The sequence below is a fragment of the Phoca vitulina genome, unplaced genomic scaffold, assembly GCF_004348235.1.
Source record: "Phoca vitulina isolate PV1807 unplaced genomic scaffold, GSC_HSeal_1.0 scaffold21, whole genome shotgun sequence".
In the NCBI taxonomy this organism is placed as follows: Eukaryota; Metazoa; Chordata; class Mammalia; order Carnivora; family Phocidae; genus Phoca; species Phoca vitulina.
Genome location: NW_022589724.1, coordinates 24,566,705 through 24,588,726, shown reverse-complemented (window position 1 = coordinate 24,588,726; position 22,022 = coordinate 24,566,705). Strand labels below are relative to the sequence as shown.

Sequence of the window (22,022 nt, the reverse complement as noted above, 5' to 3'; positions counted from 1 at the left end):
TACCCTCCCCCCCCCACCTAAGAAGACATGGATACAAATGTTTATCATGTACTATGTTATCGTTTAAAAATGGAAACAACTGGACCTTAGAAGGGAAATGGCAAAATACATACAATGGAATTAGCAAGCAGATAAAATGAAAACTAGATCTATGTGTATCAACCTGAGTAAATCTCAAAATCTTTAGAATAAATAGATGGTATGCTACGATTCATGTACACTAAAGAACACACAGAATAATTCTGTGTATTGTTTGTGGATATATGCTTACGTTGTAAACATATAGGGATGGGTGGTATCCCTGGGTGGGGGGGAGAGGGGAAGGAAGGGATGGGTGGGAGAACTCCAAAACTCTGACAATGGTAAAATGAATATGTTATATCGTTTTCTGTACCTTTCTGTTGAAGATATTTCATAATTAAGATTCTTTTTTAAAGAAAATGCATTGGCTTAATATCCTCCAAACATTATCCTTGTCACACATTAATTAAAGATGATATGATTTTTCTATCTGGGAAGCCCCAGCTAATTAACTGAAAAATACTTACAACTCATAAGAAACAGTGGCTATCTCTAGGGGCAGAATTATCGAGGTACTTTCACTTTCCAATGTTTTAAATTGTTCGAATTTTAAAATGATGAACATGTATGACTTTTATATTCAGAAAACAATGATATTTCCATTTTGAAAATTAAATAAGTTGGAAGGGTAAAAAGTCAAAAAACGAACAGCATTTGGTAAGGCAGCCATTTATAAAATAAATGTGGCAGCAATAAAAATTCAAAGTAATATTAGAATAAAAATATAATTCAAGAGAGCAACACAAATTATTAAACAGTAAAAGAAGTGCAGATATATGAAGAGAACCATACAACTTGACATAAAAGGCACCTGAATAAATAAGAAATGTACAAGAATAAGCGAGAAATGTTCCAGAATGAGAAGAGTTGATACACACCACAGAAATGAACTCATTCTAATCATTCTATTTTTATAAAGCTGTGTTTTCTACTTACAGGCAATTAATGAAAATATTTCCATGTCACTAAATATTTTGCAGAGGTTCTTAGGCTAAGCCACATGGACTCCTAGGGAGTCTGGGGGTCCTTAAATCACTGAAATTAAATGCGAACTTTTCTGCATGTACGAATCTTTCTGGAGAGAGTGTTCACAGCTTTTGAGAGATACTAAAGTAGTCCATTCCAAAAAAAGACCAAGAACCACTACTACTGGTTATTTTTTTTTTTGGTAACCGCCTTATTGGATGTAATTCACATATCAAACAATTCACCCATAAAGTGTACAATTCAGTGCCTTTTTAGTATATTCAGAGTGGTGTGACCACCACCACGATCAATTTTAGAACATTTCATCACCCCAAAAGAAACACTGTACCCCTTGCAATCACTCTTCCAAATACCCCATTACCCCCAGCCCTAAGCAACCAACCACTTTCTCTACAGATTTGCCTTTTCTAGACATTTCATATAAATAAAATCACACAATATGTGCTCTATTGTGACTGGCTTCTTTCACTTAACACGGTGTTGTCCAAGTTCATCCAAGTCGTAGCAGGTGTCAGCACTGCATTCCTTACTTATGGCCGAATAACATTCCACTGCCTGGATCTATCACATTTTCTTTATTCATTCATCAGTTGATGGGCATTGGGCTGTTTCCATCATTTGGCTATTATGAATAATAGCTGCCTTGAATATTTCCATAAAGCTTTTATAGGAGTATTATTTTTATATGATCAACAACCATCTGTATGTTCTTTTCTGTCAACCATTTTTTTTTAGATTTGTATTTCTCAACACTTTTTCATTATCAACCCTAAAAGGAGAAAATTTTGCTTTATTACAATTATTTTCTTATAGTTTAGATTATTACAATTAATAAATTTATTTAATCAACCAATTAAAAATTAAATTTCATTTCTTGCTATCAACAGGAATTAAATACTAAGGAATAAGACTTATTCCTTAGAGTTGAGCTTTGGATGGCCACAAACCATCGTAATATCCGAGATACTCTGCTCCCCAAGAAACAATTTTTGCACTCTTGGGCACCATAGGACACACACTGAGAATGTATGCTTTAGAGCCTTTGCACATTTTTCCTCTATGGGGCTGTCTTTCTATTCTTTTCATTTTTTAGGAATGCTTCATATGTTACAGAACCTGGCTCTTTGTGATGAGTTGCAAATTATTCCCCCCAATCTGTAGTTTCTAGGGATTTAGCTTCTGATGGTTTTTGTCTTAAAGGTATTTCTTTTTTAAAAGATTATTTATTTATTTATTTATTTGAGAGAGAGAATGAGATAGAAAGAGAGAGCATGAGAGGGGGGAGGGTCAGAGGGAGAAGCAGACTCCCCACTGAGCAGGGAGCCTGATGCGGGACTTGATCCCGGGACTCCAGGATCATGACCTGAGCCGAAGGCAGTCGCTTAACCAACTGAGCCACCCAGGCGCCCTTAAAGATATTTTTTAAAGTAGTCAAATTAATCAATCATTTTATGGCTTCTAGAAAGGTCTTTGCCATTCCAAGATCAATTCTGCTCAGATTATAAAAATATTCTCCTATGGTTTATGGTTTCATTTTCTGTTTAAACCTCTGATCTACCTGAAATTTATTATCGTGTAAGGTACAAATTAGGGATCCAACTTTTCCCCCCAGATGACTATCCAGTTATCTCAAGACATACTACTGAATGATCATTCTTCCCCCCACTGATCTGAAATGCAACCTCTATCATATACTAAGCTACTGTGCATATCTGGGAAAATACTGAACTTATATCTGTATCATTGATCTGTCTATACACACAAGTACCATTGCTACACTGTTCTAGTATCTGGTGCCCTATTTCTCCCTAATTTCTTGACATTTAAAAAATTGGCTTCCTATTTTGGTTTGTTCATTTTTATGTGAACTTTAGAATCAGCTGGTTTCATTAAGTAATACTGTTGGCATTTTAGTGGGATCCCATTACACTGTAAATTAGTTTTAAAAGTACTGTCATCTCTGAGTCTTCCTACCCAAGAACATGAGATAACTTTCCATGTTTAAAGTCATCATTTGTGAGCCTCTGTATTTCAAAGTTTTATTCACATATATATCACACAGTTCTCATTATGATAAAAAACTGAGTATTTTAAGTATCAAGAGAGTGGTATACAAATACTCTTGATTCTCCTTTAATTTTGTACCCAACAATATTACTGAACTATCTTATTTTTGTAATAGTTTTTCAACTGAGTCTTAGGTTATAGCTCTACAATCATATCATCCCATCTTATCATCTGCAAATAAAGATCATTTAATGTCTCACTTTATTTTCATACCCCTAATATCTTTAATTACACTGGTTATTTCTTCCACAACAATGCTAAATAATAGTACAATATAATAATATTGGACACTTTTGTTTTACCCTAACTTTAATGGGAATGCTTTTATTTTCCCCATTAAGCATAATGCTGGCTTATGGGTTGAGATGAATCTTTTTTTTTTTAAAGATTTTATTTATTTATTTGACAGAGAGAGACATAGCGAGAGAGGGAACACAAGCAGGGGGAGTGCGAGAGGGAGAAGCAGGCTTCCCGCCGAGCAGGGAGGCCGATGCAGGGCTGGATCCCAGGATCCTGGCATCATGACCTGAGCCGAAGGTAGACGCTTAACTGAGCCACCCAGGCACCCCGAGATGAATCTATTTTTATGTTAAAGAAATAACTATTGGGGTGCCTGGGTGGCTCAGTCGGTTAAGCGTCTGCCTTTGGCTCAGGTCATGATCCCAGGGTCCTGGGATAGAGCCCCGCATCAGGCTCCTTGCTCAGTAGGGAGCGTGCTTCTCCCTCTCCCTCTGCTGCTCCCCCTGCTTGTGCTCTGTCAAATAAATAAATAAAATCTTTAAAAAAAAGAACTATCTCTTCCTATTTTATTAAATGCTTTATAATTAAGAATATTGAATTTTGTCAAATGTCTTGTCAAGTGTTTAAGGAGATGATCTTGTGATCTTTCTCCTTAGACCTATTAATATGATAAATTCTATTAATAGATATTTTACCAACATTTATGAAATTTTTTAAACATACACCAAAGCTGAAAGAATGTTGCACTGAACAAGCATATATCTGCTTCCTACATCTTACCATTAACTTTACTATTCTTGCTTCATCACACAACAGATAATAGGTTTTAAAATATTGATTTTCATAGATTTAGTTAATTCTATTAGAACTTAAAATACTGAACTATTCTTATACGCTGTAGTAAACACTTGGTCATAGTGTATTAGTTTTGTTTTGAAGCACTGTTTTATTTTGTTTGCTATTATTTTAATTTGGATTTTTGTATCAATATTCATAAATGTATGCATATATGATGTGTATGGGGATGTGTGTGTGTCTGTTGCTTCACAAAAACAATCTGAACGTTTAAAAAAATTTCAGGCTCCAGAACAGTTTAAATGGCATTGGAATTATCTGGCCCTTAAAAAAATTGGTAGAATTCCCCTGGAAAACTGCCTGGGACAGTTTATTTTTCAAAGAAGGTGGGTAAATCTTTAGTGGCATTTTCTATTTCTTCTATGGTAATTTGTGGGTTTATTATTTCTTTCTCCTCCGGAGTCAATTTTGATCAATTATTTTTTTCCTAAGAAAAGTATCATGGGCACCTGGGTGGCTCAGTTGGTTAAGCGACTGCCTTCGGCTCAGGTCATGATCCTGGAGTCCCTGGATCGAGTCCCGCATCGGGCTCCCTGCTCGGCAGGGAGTCTGCTTCTCCCTCTGACCCTCCCCCCTCTCATGTACTCGCTCTCTCTCATTCTCTCTCTCTCAAATAAAAAAAAAAAAAAAAAAAAAAAGAAAAGTATCATTTCTTCTAGTTTCCAAACTTATTGTATAAAGTTGAGCAAAGTATCTCTTACAATGCTTATAACTATTTGTATTTATTTCCCAACTGTCATGATTATTCTGTGTAGTTTTACTTTCTCTCAGTTACCAAACCACAGATATATTCGTTTTTTTCCCCAAAGGACTAGGACCTGGATTTAGCAATGCTTTTTTCCCCTCTTTTCTAATTCATTAGTGTCTGCTTTTCTCTTTTTGATTTCTTCCTCCTGACTTTTTAAGGTTTAATTTTTTAATTTCTTGAGCTAAACATTATGCGTTTTTGTTCATTCTTTATCACTAATATACACATTCAAAAGCTACCAATATTCCTCTGAGTGCTGTTTTACCTCTCATAGATCTAACAGACAGGATTTTCACTACTGCTATTTTCTGAACACTTTGAAGTTTGAGGTTTGATTTTCTTCTAGACCCAAGAATTGTTTGCAAGTTTGAAATTTTATAGGCAGAAAAAAATTTGCATTTGGGTATTATGAACTTTAGTTTTATTGCATTCTGATCAGAGAATGTTATCTCACTATTCCTAGCTTTGTTTTCATGAATCAACAGGAGCACTTGAAAGGAATGTGCAATCACTGTTTTTAATGGTTGGTCAGTGTGATTATATATCAGACTTATCTCATGAGTTATATTTTTAAGTGTTTTATATTATTGCTTTTTATGTATATGTCATGAACTTAGAGAAGTAAATTAAAGCCTCTTACTACCAGTTTGTCTCTATTTGTTTCTTCTTCTTTTTTAAGAAAGATTTTATTTATTTATTTGACAGAGAGAGAGACAGTGAGAGAGGGAACACAAGCAGGTGGAGTGGGAGAGGGAGAAGCAGGCTTCCCGCCGAGCAGGGAGCCCAATGCAGGGCTCGATCCCAGGATCCCAGGACCACGACCTGAGCCAAAGGCAGACACTTAATGACTGAGCCACCCAGGTGCCCCTTTCTTTGTTTCTTCTTGCATCTCCTTGGTGCTAGGTACACAGATATGCATAACTGTTTTCATTGTGAACTGTAGCGTTTGACATCATAAATGGCTCACCTTTGTATATCATCTTTTTATATGACTGATTATATATATCAGATTATTGAGAGACACAGAGCCCCCAAATCTCCAGAACATTTGCATACCCCAAGGGAGAATACCCTACCCTGAGTGGGTTCTGGACAAGCAGATCTGAGAGTCATGGACAAAGCTGGGATGCTCTGAGTACAGAAAGGGTGATGTGGAGGGTGAATTCTATTGGGGGTCTAAGTCCTCAAGGATTTAGTACATATCCAGAAAAGACTCACTTCCAGAAGTTAAACCCCGAAAGGAAACTGCCCAAAGAAACAAATGGAACAAGGAAGGAACACTAGGGGAAGTAAAACATTCAGATAACAGGAAGGAAGTGTGAGAAGAAGCAGATTGTCCTATACTGTAACAGCAGAATATAAAGTCTGAAGTAGTGCTGTCTAATAGAAATATAATGGAAGCCACAAATGGAAGCCACATATGTAATTTTACATTTTCTAGCAGCCACCTTTTATAATGAAATGAGAGCAAGTGAAATTGATTTTAATAATGTATTTTAATTAATCCATTTTTAAAAGATTTTATTTATTTATTGGAGAGAGAGAAAGAGTGCACGCACATGCGGGAGAGGAGAATCTCAAGCAGACTGTGCTGAGCACTGAGCCTTATGCAGGGCTAGATCTCATGACCCTGAGCCCATGACCTGAGCCAAAATCAAGAGCCGGATGCCCAACCAACTGAGCCACACAGGTGCCCCTGTGCCCTGAAATTTTTAAGGGGGGAGGGGCACAGGGAGTAGGAGAGAGAGGATCCCAAGCAGGCTCTGTGCCCAGTGTGGAGTCCCACACGGGACTCGATCTCACAACCCTGAGATCATGACTTGAGCTGCTATCAAGAGTTGGATGCTTAACTGACTGAGCCACCCAGGCGCCCCTTAATTAATCCAATACACTCAAAACATTATTGTTTTGCTACATAATCAATATAAAAGTTATTAATGAGATATTTTACTTTTTTCCCCTACTAAATCTTTGAAATCTGGTATGTACTTTACATCTCAATTTGGATTAGATACACTTCAGAGTGCCCCACAGCTACATGTAACTAGTGACTGCCGACCATGTTGGACAGTGAAAGTCTGAAGCTGAGAGAATTACCTTAAAGATCAAGGCCCATAGAGCTCTAGGAAACTCAGCGATAGAGGCAGTAAGCTTTTCTGACACAGGCTTCGTTCTGAGAAGTGAAAAAAAACAAAAAACAAAAAAAAACACAACAGTTACACAGAGAGACTGACACGTAAGCCTTTCATGGTAACAACTAAAAATGTAGGAAAGCCCTTTGGCCCATCTGTGCCCCGTTCTACAGCAACCCTCTCCTTATGAATCTAGGAAATGACATCTTTTTCATTTAAGAAACAAAAGAGAAATACAATATAACTCCAAACAGAGGCTTTTACAAGTGGAAAAAAAAAAAAGATGGAAAGAAATGAAATACTATTCTGGTAGACAAAGAGAAGACATGTGGACACAAAGCTAAATAGGTTGAAAGCAATTAAGAACATGGGATTAGCTCTGAAACAGCAGCACAGACCAGAAGTAGAAGAGCTCAGATACAGGCCAGCCAGACAACAGGGAGATTGTTAGAAGTCTGGTGCAACTGGAGAACAAAGAAAAGAAAATCACAATTCTGAAATGAGGATTAAATTAGAAGGAACAAAGGGGCGTCTGGGTGGCTCAGTTGGTTAAGCATCCAACTCTTGATCTCAGCTCAGGTCATGATCTCAGGGTTGTGAGACTGAGTCCTGTGCTGGGCTGCACACTGGACATGAAGCCTACTTTAAAAAAGAAAGAGAGAGAGAAATAATAAATTGGAAGGAATACAAGGGTGAGTAAACACTGGGACAGGCACAGTCAGGGAGACAGAGTATATAAAATAGACAAGTGAAGAAAGTCAAACAGAAACAAAGAAAGAGATAAAAGGGATTTGAGAGAAAGTGACTGATCTAGAAGTCAGGCAAAGGAGATCCAACATATGTGTAATTGAAGGCCCTAAAGAATAAAGCCTAAATGATTAAACAGAGAAAGTACTTACTTAAAAACTGAATTAAAAAACATATTTTGGACTAGAAGAAGATTTGAATCTAAAAATTGGAAGCACACACACACACTGTCCCATGAGAATTACCTATTATTCTTAGTGATATTATTGTTCCTTAAGGATGAAATAAAAATCCTTTAGGCACCCAGCAAAAAAGTCCAAGTGACTTCTATGCAAAAAAAAAAAATCAGGATGGCATCAAGATTTCAGATGGTAACATTTTATGTTTTAAAAATGGAGCAACATTTTAAAAATATTTAAGGGGGACAAAAGAGCCACAGATTTTACATCCAGGCAAGCTTTTCTTCAAATGTAAAGGCTACCAAACAGTTATGAACATGCAAGACCCATGGACTGTAGGTCCACTTGAATTCTGTGCTCATGGGGCATCACAAATGCTGTACTCAAATGGGGCAGCAAGGAACTGCGGCAGACGTGCATACTGTGTACATCTCCTCTGCCCATACACGCGATCCCTTGTCCATTGGACTTCACTCACAAAACAGAGATAAAATTATTAATAAAATCTCAAAATAGCAAAAGCAGAGCATGAAGCAGAGCCCTGTGTGACTGTAAAGGATACACACTCATGAATCCATCTCTGGTGACATGCAGTGTCCAGTAAGGCTAGATCCCTTCCAACTTGTCTCCCTCCTCTGTCCTCTCTTCCTATAACCATTCTCCACACTGGAGTCAGTGGTAATCCTAAAACACATAATTCACCATGTCCAGCCCCTGCTTAACACACCCCTTCCCACTGCTCTCTTTGCACTCATGGTAATATTCATACTCACTCATTCAAAGTGGACCTGCCCACTTTTCTCCTCTCATCCCTTCCTCTCCTGCCCCGCACCCATACTCCAGGGCCTGCCCAAATCAAACCCAGCATCACGTATCCAAAACCGAATCCCAGTTCTGCAGTCTACCTCCCAGATTGCTCCTTCTCCTGTTTTCCCCATCTCAGGAACCAGAACTTCTATCTATCTGCTTGTAGAAACCCTGAGGTCATCCTTGACCCTTCTTCTCCCTCAAACCCCACATTTAATCTGTGCTGCCTTTCATGAATCATCTCTTGAACCTTTTTCACGTCAGTGTCCTTGACATTCTTACCCATTTGTCCTTTCTTTTCATCTACCTTGCAGCTGTCCATCCTGAAAGCAACCCATTCTCCCTGCTCATACCTAGCATGGAAGCCTTCGGGGGAGAATGTCACAGTCACAAAGACTGGTAACACTAATAAATCAAGGTCTCCAAACTCATATGGGCTCACAGTCTCTCCCTTCTGTCTTTCCAGAGGACACAGGGAATCTTCCCCTAAGATTACTATTTCACTAGAAATTAACAATTAAAAGCAATTAAAAGAGGGTTAAGGTGTCCCATATGCTTGGAAACTGTAATAGCTAACATTTACATAGCACTTGCTTTATGCAGTCATGTTCTGTGGTGGTCTTTACGTGAGCTGATATTCATTTCAATGTTAAATGTCAGTTACAGAAATGAAAAAAGTGAGGAACAGAGAGGTTAAGTGACTTGCCCAAGGTCAAATAGCTAGTGAATAGTTCAACAGGGATTCAAACCCAGGCAGACAGGCTCCAGGGCCCCTAGACTTTACCACAGTACTAAAGATATCAAAGAAGTGTTTAGAAATAGATGCTAATAAAAACGTACTTGTCAAAACTATGGACACAGCCAAAGAACAACAGTTAGTGGGAAATTTATGGCATCATTATCAAGAAACAGGAAAATGAAAAGGAACAAAACAGCACAAACTGAATATGGAAAGAATAAAGATAAAGACACTCATCAATGAAATAGTGAAGAAAAAAAGCAGAGATTAACCACACCAAAAGTGTTTCTTGAAAAAAAAAAACTAATTAAATAGCAAAATAGAAGTACTATCTACCTAATAAGGATAAAAGAGTATTATGAATCTGTTCTAACAAATTGAATAACCTATATGAGATACTTGAATAGACAGGGAAATATAAAATGTTGAAATTTGTGCAAGAGATAGCAAGCTTGAACAGATATATAAATAGACTTGAACAAATAAATACTAAGATCAAACCGGTAGTCAGATATCTTCTTTTTCTCTACGCCACCCCACAATAATCCAAGGCCCAGATGGTGTTTTTTTTTTTTTTTTTTTGAGAGTGCAGATGGTTTTATGCAGTTGCTGCATATGAATTCCACTAAACTTCTAAGGGACAGTTATTTTCAATTTTATTCAAGTGGTTCCAGAAAACAGAGAAATAGCGAACTCTGTCCAGCTAATCTTGTGGGGTTAATATAATCCTGCTTCTAAAACCAGATAGGAACTATGCAAAAAGGAAAACTGTAGGCCTATTTTACTTATAAACAGATGCAAAAATCCTAAACAAAACATTTCTAACTGGGGGCGCCTGGGTGGCTCAGTCAGTTAAGCAACTCTTGATTTCAGCTCAGGTCGTGATCTCAGGGTTGTGAGATCAAGCCCCGCATCAGGCTGGGTGTGGAGCCTGCTTAAGATTCTTTCTCTCCCTCTGCCCCTCCCCCCACCACTCTCACTCTCAAAGAAAAAAATCACTAACTGAATCCAATGTATTAAAAATACATTAAAAATGTATTAGAAATAATACATAATATTCAAGGAATTCAAGGATAGTTCAGCATCAGAAAACTCTTCCATTTAATTCAAAGTTAACAGAGGGAGGGGCACGTGGGTGGCTCAGTCGTTAAGCATCTGCCTTTGGCTCAGGTCATGATCTCAGGGTCCTGGGATCAAGCCCCACATTGGGCTCCCTGCTCGGCGGGAAGCCTGCTTCTCCCTCTCCCACTCCCCCTGCTTGTGTTCCCTCTCTCGCTGTGCCTCTCTCTGTCAAATAAATAAATAAAATCTTCCAAAAAAAAAAAAAGTTAACAGAGGAAGAGAAATAATATATGATAATCTCAATTGGTACAGAAGAGGCATTCTATAAGGTCCAGTACCTTTGATTAAAAAAAAAAAACCTCAAAACTTAAAGTAGAAAAAAAATTTATTTAATTTGATAAAATCTATGCATCCTCAAACAAGTAATATATATAACAGAAAAATTTTAGGCATATATATCTTCACGTCCTGGACAAAAACAAGATGGCCCTAATAATAACTCATACTGTTTAACAAAGTATTAGAAATTCTAATTAATACTATAAGGAAATAAGATTGTGAAATTTGGATGGGAAGACCTAAAACTGTCATTATTTATAGATGTGACTAACCATCTAGATAGGCACCAACAGAATTAACAGACCAATTATTAGAACAAGAGAATTCAGCTAAGATTGCTCAGACATGAGATTTACCTACAAAAATCAATACTTTCCTAGACCAGCGATAGCCAACTAGAAAATGTAATAAATAATGAAATACCAGAAGATGTAAGAAATATAATATGTAATAAAAGAAACCATAAACAGAAGAAAGTACAATAAAAAATCACATCTCAATTGCAACAAAAATTAGTTATCAGAGAATTAAACCAAGAACTTATAAAGACCTCTATGAACTGAACTTTAAATCTTGAATAAACTGACAAGCCTTGGAGAGGATGATTTAATCTTATTATAACCAACTCAACTCTCCCCAGACTAATGAAGAAATTCACTGCAATCCCCATCATAAGTAGTTATACATATAAGTGTGTGTATATGTGTATTTTCTTTGAAAAGGAAACTTGGTAAATCTACTCTGAAAATTATATGGAGTAATGGAGGATACATGAAGAACTAAGTCAACTTCCAAAAAACAAAGCAAAACAAAATAGCAAAGAGGGGGTGACTTTCCCTACCAAACAGTAAGGCCTACTATAAAGCTACAGTACTAAAAAAAAAAAAAAAAAAAAAAAAGACCTCCTGCAGTGTCAGCACAAGAACAGAAAACATAGCAATGCCAACAACACAGAGAACTCCAAGACTTACCTACATAAGCATGGGAACTTAAAGGGGTAAAGGAGATGGGACGAGGATGGATGATTTTAGACTAGTGAAAAATGGCTCAATCTACTAAACAAATTATAACCGAATCCCTGTTTAGCTTCACGTACCAAGTGCTCTAAGTAAATTAAAGATCTAAATGTAAAAGCGAAAAATCATAGGGTTAACAGAAACGGATGTGGGAGGATCTCTCTGGGCTTAGGGAAAGGCAAGAAGGCTTACTTATCAAAACTTGAAAAGCGCAAACCATCATGCAAAAATTTGCTGGATTTGGTTACATCAAAATTAAGAATTTATGCTTAATAAAAAAAAATAACATGGGCCAATTAAGAGTCAGATGATAGGACTGAGATTTTTTCAAAGTCTAAAACTGACAAGGGATTAACATCTAGAATATACAAGGAACTCTGTAAAGCAATATGAAGAGGGCATCAAGTCCAATAGAAAAATGGGCAAATGATATGACAGGCAATTTACAGAAAAAGAAACCCCCAAAGCTAATAAGCACATGAAGTGATGCTCAAACTCATTAGCAGTCAAAGAAATGCAAATTAAAACAAGATAGCACTTTACACCTTTAGACTGGCAAAAACTAGAAAGCTGGGTAATACCAATTAATGGCAGAAATGAGGAAGATAGGATCCCTCACACATGGCCAATGGGAGTGTAAATTGGTAAAGCCTCTTTGGAGAGCAGTCCCATAGTACTTATGCAAATTAAGCACGCACACACACACACACACACTAGGATCCACGGAAATTCTAACATACGTGCAGAATGGGAAATCTACAAGAATGCTTGCTGCAGGTTTGTGGGAGGATAGTGGCACCCTGGGTTGGCCCGTGCTATTATTACGAAGCAAAGGGTCATAAGGACACACAGCGATGCAGACAGATCTTAAAAACAATTAATGTTACACAATACTGTTTACATAAACTGTAAATACATACACGCCCTCCGGTGGGCACGTGTCTTTCCAAAACCTCCAGCGAATGAGCCACATTTGGCTTGTCCATCCATATGAGCGCGGAGTCACTGTTGTAATGATCTATTATTACATTGATCTAATGGGATGTTTTGTATAATGTGGAGGCAATCCAGATCCACTTGGACTATTTTATGGCAGAGGATGAGAGAGTTAAGATAGCCTTGGGACAAAATGACGAAACTACAAACAACTATGGTTGCCCTGTTTTAGATACTCTCTTCTGACTGCAATAGAAAAGAATGTGCTCCCCAAACCCGCGGCCGCACACTATGTACTTGAGGTTCTAGGAATGAATCTCTCCAGACACAATACCACATCCAACTGGGCAGCTGCAGTCAGCACCTCAGTGAAGGAAAGATGGAACAGGGCTCTTTTGGGAAAGTGGGGATGCTTCCGTGAGGAATGGGGCAGCCCCTCTGTTCAACCCAGTGGGAAGGAAGACAGCACAGTGCAGGCAAGTCCGGGATCTGTGAGCTGACGGAGTATGCACCTGATGGCTTCTCTTTTATTTGTGAAGAACAGCCTTTTACATGTATCATTATTTGGGGGAGAATTTTCCCAAATATTTATTCCTTAAAGATGCCATTTTCGAAGGCCACGCCATAGTCCATCCTGTGGAGATGCACAATCCATTTGGCCACTTCCCTGCTGTCGGCCTGTGGGCGCCCCCTGGTGCAGAGGGTGCTCAACCCCATCCATGGGGGGCCTAAATGCTTTCAGCACTTCTGCTCCATGAAAGCCTGGCTCTCCCAGCTCCTGGGGTCCTCTTTCGGGAGCTTCTTCGGCACAGCTCTGCCTATGTGAACCCCACCTCCACCCCGCCCACCCAAGACAAGCCTTGTGGCGGGGGGGGGGGGGGGGGGGGGCTGGCCTCCCCAGCACTGTCCCTGCATGGCTGTGCACATCCAGTCAATCCTTAGACACAGAAAGTCACTACACACTCACACACACACACAGTGCAAATACCCACTCAGCACCTTCTTAAAGACACAAATGTTTATCCACACACACACTAAAGCACACAAACCCACGTAAGCCCATAGTGCATCCAAATACATATACAGACACTTGCACAGATGTACACACGCTCACATATACATACATGCATATGATGACACAGAGGTACACAGATATCCTGATCTAGCCTGACCACAAACCCACTACTCCCAGAATCTTCTCTGTCCTGGCTGATGGTGATTCTCTCCTTCCAGTTTGTCAAGCCAGAAATCTTAGAGTCATCCCTGACTCCACTCTCTCACCCCGCATTCCAATCCACCAGGAAATCTTGTTTCCTGGACTTTCCCCAAATATCCATAATAAATCACCTCTCACCACCTCCACCCCTATCGTGGACCACTGGACTACTGGGCTAGGCTCCTAACTGGTTTCCCTACTCTGCCTTTGCCCCAGAGTCTATTCTGAAAGCATCAGTGTGATCCTTTAAAAAAAGCTGGTTAGAAAACACCACGCTCAGAACCCTGCAATGACTCCACATTTCACCCAGAACTAAAAGCCAAGTCCCTGGGAGAGAGCCAAGGACTCGGTGAACTGGCCCCTATCGCCTGGCTCACACCGATTCCCTTATAACTCTCTCTTCTACTTGCTCCACCTCTTTGCTCACCCTTGAACTTGGCCCTGTGCTCCCATCTTGGGGCCCTTACACTGGCTGATCCCCTTGCCTGGCCCATGTAACATACTATATAACTTTTAAAAATTGTTTAGGTCTATCATCTATTGTCTGTCTCTGTTAGAATGAAAGCTGCATGAAGACACAACCTTTGTCTTGTTCCCTAAAGAACAAAGAGTGGGTGGCACGGCAGGTGCTTGGTAAATATCTGCTGAGTGAAAGAACGAATGCATCGTGTGCGCATGCGTACATGCTCACACACACCATCTGCACAAATACATGCCCACGTGTGCACGCCACCAAACACACATGCTTAGACTCTCAGGCCCTGACCTGGGAACCGTGTGTATTCTGAGACACACTGAGACAAGGCACACATTCAGTACGCACACGCACGCATGCACACACGCGTTCACACAGGCACTGAACACACACAGAAAACACATGCTGTTCCAGCCATCTATTGCTGCCTAGCAAACTCCCCCAAACTTGGTGGCACGAAGCAACAACCATTTGACTACGTTCCTGGATTCTGTGGGGCTGGCTTGTCGCTGCTCCGCCACAACAAGGGCCTCAGCAGGAAAGAATCAAATGGCTGGAGACCTCTTCGCTCACATGTCTGGCACCCGGCCCGAGACGACTTACATCGCTGGTGCTCCTCGGGCATCCCTCTCCCTCCCGAGGTCTCAGGGCCTCTCCATGTGGTCTCTCTACGTGGCCTCTCTAGCACGGGGGCCCGGGAGTAGCTGGCTTCTGAAATGGCAGCTCAGGACTCCAAGAATGACTGTTCTTCTGAGCAAGGTGGATGCTGCACATGCCTTTTATGACCTCACCTTGGAAATCACAGTGTCACCTCCGTCACATCCATTTAGTTGAAGCAGTCACAAGCCAACCCAGATTCAGGCGGGGGAGGACAGAGACCCCACCTCTTGATGGGAGAATTGTGAAGGAAGAAATGCGACCATATTTTAAAATCGCCACACATGTGCACACACAGGGATGCTTATACACACACAGGGACACATCTGTGCACACATATACACACAATACACACCTCTACGCAAACATCACCACGCACACAGCCTTAGGTCTTGTCCTCAGAACCTCTGTTCTGAGAGCAAACTTAGAAAAACATATATGAGCGTATGAACATGCACGTAACACAGACGCAGTCCCACAAATACACCTATAGTCACATCCAGGTACACCTGCACGTACTCACACATATATGCACACACGCTCACAGTCACGGGCCCTGCCCTGGAGATGCCCACCCCGTACCTGCAGCCACACCTGCTTGCTCCTTGCCCCGTGCACGGCTGAGTTGGGGGCCAGGATGGGTCAGAGAGCCTCGGCTGGTAATGGGGGGGGCCTTCTCTCCTCACCACCCTCCCCTCGTGGTAGGGGCCTGGCAAGAAGGAAAACAAATAACCTTGCAGTGTTTAAATAAGCAAAGTTTTGTGCAAAGCAGAGGTTAATGTACTTTATTGTTCAATGTCATGTTTATAGTGGATTGGTGGAGGGAAAAATGTGATTAATTGCCCCGAAGCCCACGGATCTACAATTATTTGGTTGTTGTGAACAAATAAAGGACTACAGTATTCATCATATTCAAATGAGGCAGCAGAATAAATGATGGCGGGCCGGGCAGGAACAAAACCTAGGCGTGTTCCCGCACAATCGGAAGGCGACTGGCACCTTGTCAACCAGACGCAGGGTGGTGGCGGGAGCCGAACCCGTTTGTCTCTGTACCGCCAGCGAGGGTTGGGCTGACCCTGCAGGTGCCCGCGTTAATTCATGTCACACCTCGCGCCTCCATCCTTCGTGGTATGAAAACCAGGCGCCAATTTTGTAATAAAGACTTGTTTCCGACGAGGCCCAGTTTGGGGCGGGGGCACAGATCTTCATTAAAGCCCCTTTCCCGGGCCACGCTCGTTACAGAGCACAGGTACTGGCTAAATGTGTCCGATCATTCATCATGATTTTGCCCTCCACTTTGTCACAGCGTGGGGATTTAAGGAAGATAGATGGTACAAGATGTTGTCTCCTCCACAGACGCTTTCTGCTCTGGTAAGTGTGTCCGATGCAGAATTATTTTGCCACTTTATTATTTCCTAGTGAGTGTTTGTCAGAGCTTCGCCTCTTGGAAGGAGCGAGTTGTTTCCTGTCACTCAGAGATGTCTCGGGAGCCGTGAGGCTTGGCTGGGCTTGCCAGCCAGCTGGAACCTGGGCAGGGTCCCCAGGCAAGGCTAGGGGGGTGGTCCTGGGAGTCTGGGCCACAGGGCGAATGTCAAATCCAACAGAAATGGGGGGAGGCAGGCTTTAGGAGAAGGTGGGGCACAGGGGCTTTAGATATGCTGGGTTGGGTGGAAGAAAGGGGGCATCTTTCAGGATCTGGCCTGGCTGTAGGCCAGCCCGCTGGACAGGGAGCTGTTCAAACCAGTGTCCAAAGGGCTGTAAGAGCTTGGCCTTGAGCTGAGCCAGCTGGAGAGGGTATGGGCAAGGCTGGGGCCCTGTGGGGCTGCTGATGGCCTTAAAGCAGTGTGGCCAATTCTGGTACTCACTGCTGGCAGCAGATGAGCTTCCTGCCCTGATCAGGATGGCTGAGGGGCCATGATGTGACCGGCAGGGATGCCAGGTGGGTGAAGATCACACCAGGCTAAAGATGGGGATGAGTTCAGCCTGAAGCCCAAGGTCTAGCCCAGAGCCCAGGCAACTCTTGGGAATAGGGGAACTACATTACGGGGCAGTGCTGGGGCACAAAGGGGAGGGCTCTGGAATCTGAGAGTGAATCTGGCCCCAGAGAGAAAGTGGGGTATCCGGCGGACACCAGCCCGTCCTGTGGTCCTTCCTCCCTTGTGTTTGCTTTGCAAGGGTCTCTCCACTGACCCCATCGTCCTGGGTACCTGCTTCCCACTGCCACAACTATTGGCTGGGCGGGGGATGCTCAGCTGTCTCAGCCTCTCCAGCACACAGCAGTGAAATCTACTTTGTCTTTGCTGCCCCCGCCCCACCCCTGGTCTGACTGGTGAATCCAGAAGGAACGCTCCTCAGAGGTTCAGGGGCAACAAAGACCAATTCAAGAAGAGCCCAAGCAGAGGTACCTGGGGCACAGGGACCTATGTGAGGGCGCCCACCTTTCTCTGGCCCCAAGACAACACTGCGGGAGTCCACCTTGCTAATGTGTAGATCTCTCTCCCTCCTCAAAGTCTCTCCAGAGGCCGCATGAGGTAGGATAAAGAGCACAGTTTGAGAATCGGACAAGCCTGGGTCCAAAGCACTAACTAGCTGTAATGTTTTTGAGCCTCTGCTTCCCCACCTGTAAAATACGGACAATAAGATGACATTCGCCTTGGAAGGTCTTGCCATGGATCCTGGCACGTTCTGTCAACTCAGATGTCCCCTCCCTGCTTCCTCTCTCTGGTTGCTGGCTGCTAGGAGTCCCTCATTCCCCCTGACCTGTCTCCCCTGGGCCAGGGCTTCCTGGCTGACATCCAGAGTGTGTCTGCAGATGAGGCAGCCTACCTCATCAGCCAGTGGCTGCCTTTCTGCCCCAGGCACTCCCCCGCCCTCCCACCGTGAACAGCCCCAGAGGGAATCGTTAACAATTCGCAGCCGCTAACTCCCCGGCCCTTCCCCAGCCCTCCTCCAGGCCCTGGCTGAGCCCCGGGACATAGTCCCTGCCCTTCAGGAGCTGGGAGGAGGGGATAGAGAGGGTAGGGGGTGGGATGTGAGCAGATCTTTACTCCAAACACACGTCACCGCCTCCAGGGGCCTCTGCCGGCGCCGGTCTCAGGGCAAAAGTCCCAGGTGATGGGTATTCACTTACCGAGCCCCGACTTCGGCTGGACCCCGGGCGCCTCGCTGAGTCCGCGCCGCAGCGCCAGGCGGGACGCGCCGCTCCCACCCCCACTTCGCAGCCGAGCAAACTGAGTCCGCAGACGCAGTAACGTGCTCGAGATCTCGCAGGGAGAGATTCGAACCCGCGAGGCTTCTGGCGTCTTAATCTCGCGGTCGCCAGCCAGCGGATAGGCTCACCGACCGAGCAGCCGCGACTGACACGCACTGCGTCCAATCAGAACCCAGCCCCGTCCCGGCTCAGGTGTGTTTTTTTTTTTCTACTCCGCCCACTTCCAAACTCCTGGCTCCCCATTCCCGCCGTGGTTTCCAGTTAGGAACCCCAAATCTGCGTTTCTGTGCAGTTTTATGTTTAGGGTCTAGTTGCCTTTTTTCTCCCCCAGTTTATTAGGATGTTGTCTTTTGTGGCTTTTCTCCCATTCCTTCATTCCCTCATTCCTTCAGCAAACACTGAGGACTCAATTATGCGCCGTGAGATCGAGCCAGCAGGTGGTGAGAGCCTGCGCGAGGGGCCCGACGCTCGAAGGGGAAGGGCTGGTCGAGCCACCTGCACGGTACCTCGTGAGGCAATGGCTGTTGGAGGAACCAAGGGCACACGCAGCTCCGCTGGTCCTGGAGGGGTGGGGCGGGCACTGTCCACCACCCAGAGGCCCTCGTGCCGAGGAGCCGCGGCGGCCGGGCCCTCCCCTCGATCCCCCAAGCGCTGCCCCGGGTTGGGCTGCATCCTCCGCAGGACTGTGGCCCCAGCCACCTAACGGCCATCATACTTTCCGTCTCCCCACCTCTTTCCCTTCTGCAGCCTGAGTGATTGTCCCTAAACACAGATCTACTGATGTCACCCCTGGCTTCAAAAACCTCAGTGGCTCCCCATTGCCTGCCTACTTTAAACCTAAACCTTGTAACTTGGCATTCAAGGCCTTTCATGATCCAGCGCCAACCTAACCAATGCCACCACTCGCGCGCTTGATTTTTTAGCCTGTCACTGAAATTCTTTCTCTACATGACTTTCCTCAGCTGTAAAGGGGGGATAATCACATACCTGCTATGGCAGCCTGCATTTTCCAAAGATGCCCACCGTGATGTAGATCCCATTCTACAAGCTCAGCCTCGTAAGAACCATTAGTCTTTGCAGGGGATGGTGGGAACGGTGTTCCCTCCCCTTGAACTTGAGTGGACCTTTCCTGCACCTTAACAACTACTGCAAAAGTGATGCCATGTGACTCCTGAGGCTAGGTCATGAGGGTGTTCACCCCCTACACTGTGCTGTTCTCCTGGGAGGCTCACTTTTGGAATCTGCAAAGAAGCTAAGCAACCCCGTACAGAGGCCATTGTAGGTTCTGGTTGACCATGGGCACCAACTGGCCAGCCATGTGTGTGAGCCATCCTGAAAGCCATCTGCCCCAACCCATGCCACGTGGAGCTGAGATGAGCTGACCCTGCCAAGCCCTAGAGCAAAATAAATGATAATTGTTATTCTAAGCCACTGTTTTAGGGCAGCCTGTCACAAAGCAAAACAGGACAGAAATGCCTACCCCCAAGGCTCGTTGTAGGGTAGACGCGTGTATTCGTTTGGTAAGGCCACCATCACAAAACACCACAGGCTGGGTGACTTTAAACAACAGAAATGTATTCTCTCACAATTCTGGAGGCTGGAAGTGTGAGATCAAGGTGTCAGTAGGGTTGGGTTCTTCCTAGACCTCTATTCTTGGCACACAGAGGGCTGCCTTCTCCCTGTATCTTCATGTGGTCTTCCCTCTCTATGTCTGTGTCCTAATCCCCCCTTCTCCTAAGGACACCAGTCACACTGGATTAGGGCCCACCCTGACCTCAATCTAACTTAATTACCTTTCTAAAGGCCCTATCTCATATGTCAATTATATCTCAGTAAAACTGGAAGAAAAAAAAAGACCCTATCTCCAAATACAGTCACACTCTGAGGTACAGAGGTCTAGGATATCAACTTATGAAGCTGGGGGAATACAATTCAGCCCATGACAATGAGTAAGTACCTATGAAAAACTTAGAACAGTACCTGGCACAGAGTCAACACTCAGTAAATGGTGGCTGTGTTGTTATTCTAACTACTACCACCTACCACCACCACTGTCATCTATGTGGCCTCAAGTCACACCACCTGCCTGCAGCCAGGGGGACAGCTCCAGATCCCCAGGCTTCCTCTGAGGCGGTCTCTTGGGCCTACTGTGCCCAAACCTGTTTTCCATCTACCCAAATCCTTCCTGTCTTAGGAGGCCCAGCTCCTTCACCATCACCTCCATGGAGCTTCCCTGACTCCTCCCTCTTTCCTCTGAGTCCCTACAGCTTGTGTTGGGAGCTCTGGTTAGCCATTATTCTGGTCTCCAGTGTATAAGAAGCTTTGCTTTTTGGAACTGCGCCTTTGTTTTGTTTTCGAATATAGAAATAGAGGATAGAAATAAGGTGAGCTCAGTTTATAAAATTTAGACAGTACAGAAAGGCTTAAAAAGAAAGTGAAAATCACCTCGAATTAACAACTTTTAACATTTTGGTTTATATCTTTCTGGAGTTTTTCATACGTGTATGTGTGTGTGTCTGCGTGTGTATATTTCTTGATTCCAGGACAACACTGATTATAGAATGCATCACTGATTTAATTACACAGCTTTTAGGGAGAAAAGAACTACTGCATTAAGCATATATATTAATTGCAACGCACATCCTGATTTCAGAAATGCAAAAAATGTGAAAAATATGTACATCTTAGCATCAAGAAAATATGATATAAGCATATATCTGTTTTTCAAAATGGGAATCTCTATAAATACTATTTTATGGCCTACTTAAAAAAATCTGAACACCAAAGCTTGGCCATCATTTCGCATCAATAAATAAAAACCCACACCATCGATTTTAATGGCTGCATAGTATTCCATTAAACTGATAGATGATAATGCATTTATTCCTCACTGAAAGGCATGCATTTCTTTATTATCCTTCTGATACAAACACATTTATAGACCTTTGACCTTATTTTCCTTAAGATAAATTCCTCCCATCAGCATGGCAGGGCACGAGAGTGGATGCTCTTTGTCCAGGAATTGGCTGCCATGTGCCCACGTGCTCCCCAAGGACAGGAACTGTCCCTGAACCACCTGTGGGTCCTCTGGCATGGGGTCCTGTCACCAAGCCTGGTGCACAATGGGGCTCTGAGAAGAGTTGGCACATATTAATTTCTTAGTAATAACAAGTCAGGAGACAGACCTCCCATGAAGACCCTGCCTAAAACTGAGATGTATGATAAACTCAACTTTCTGCACCTGAGGTTGAAAAAAATAAAAAGCATAGTTTTGGGGGTCAGCCTTGGCTTCAGCACCAGTGTGGCTACTCAGTGTGTGACTTAATCTCCCAGGACCTCAGTGTCCCCATCTGTACAAGGGAGTTAAAGACATGTCTTAGGCAAGCTTATATGGCTGGGTGTCTGTCTGCCCTGGCTCTGCGCAGCATCCAAGAGGATGTAAAGCCAGGGCATGTTCTCCCAGGCACTGCTCTCTCAAGGGAGCCCACCCCTGGAGAGATCTAGAGCATAAACTGGGGCCGGGGGGGT

At 43.1% G+C, this 22,022-nt stretch overlaps 1 protein-coding gene across 5 annotated transcripts in view; it reads right to left on the bottom strand.

Annotated features, from left to right (window-relative positions):
• Positions 1 to 18,589, bottom strand: part of MVB12B (multivesicular body subunit 12B) — a 263,743-nt gene extending 245,154 nt beyond the window's left edge. For 3 of the 5 annotated variants that reach the window (XM_032418693.1, XM_032418696.1, XM_032418697.1), the window contains exon 1: positions 18,414 to 18,589. The gene's annotated coding sequence lies outside the window, so the exon portion shown is untranslated. Of the gene's footprint in view, positions 1 to 15,865; positions 15,993 to 18,413 lie in introns of all 5 variants that reach the window. The other 2 variants (XM_032418694.1, XM_032418695.1) reach the window with 1 other exon arrangement.
• Positions 18,590 to 22,022: the final 3,433 nt, after the last annotated feature.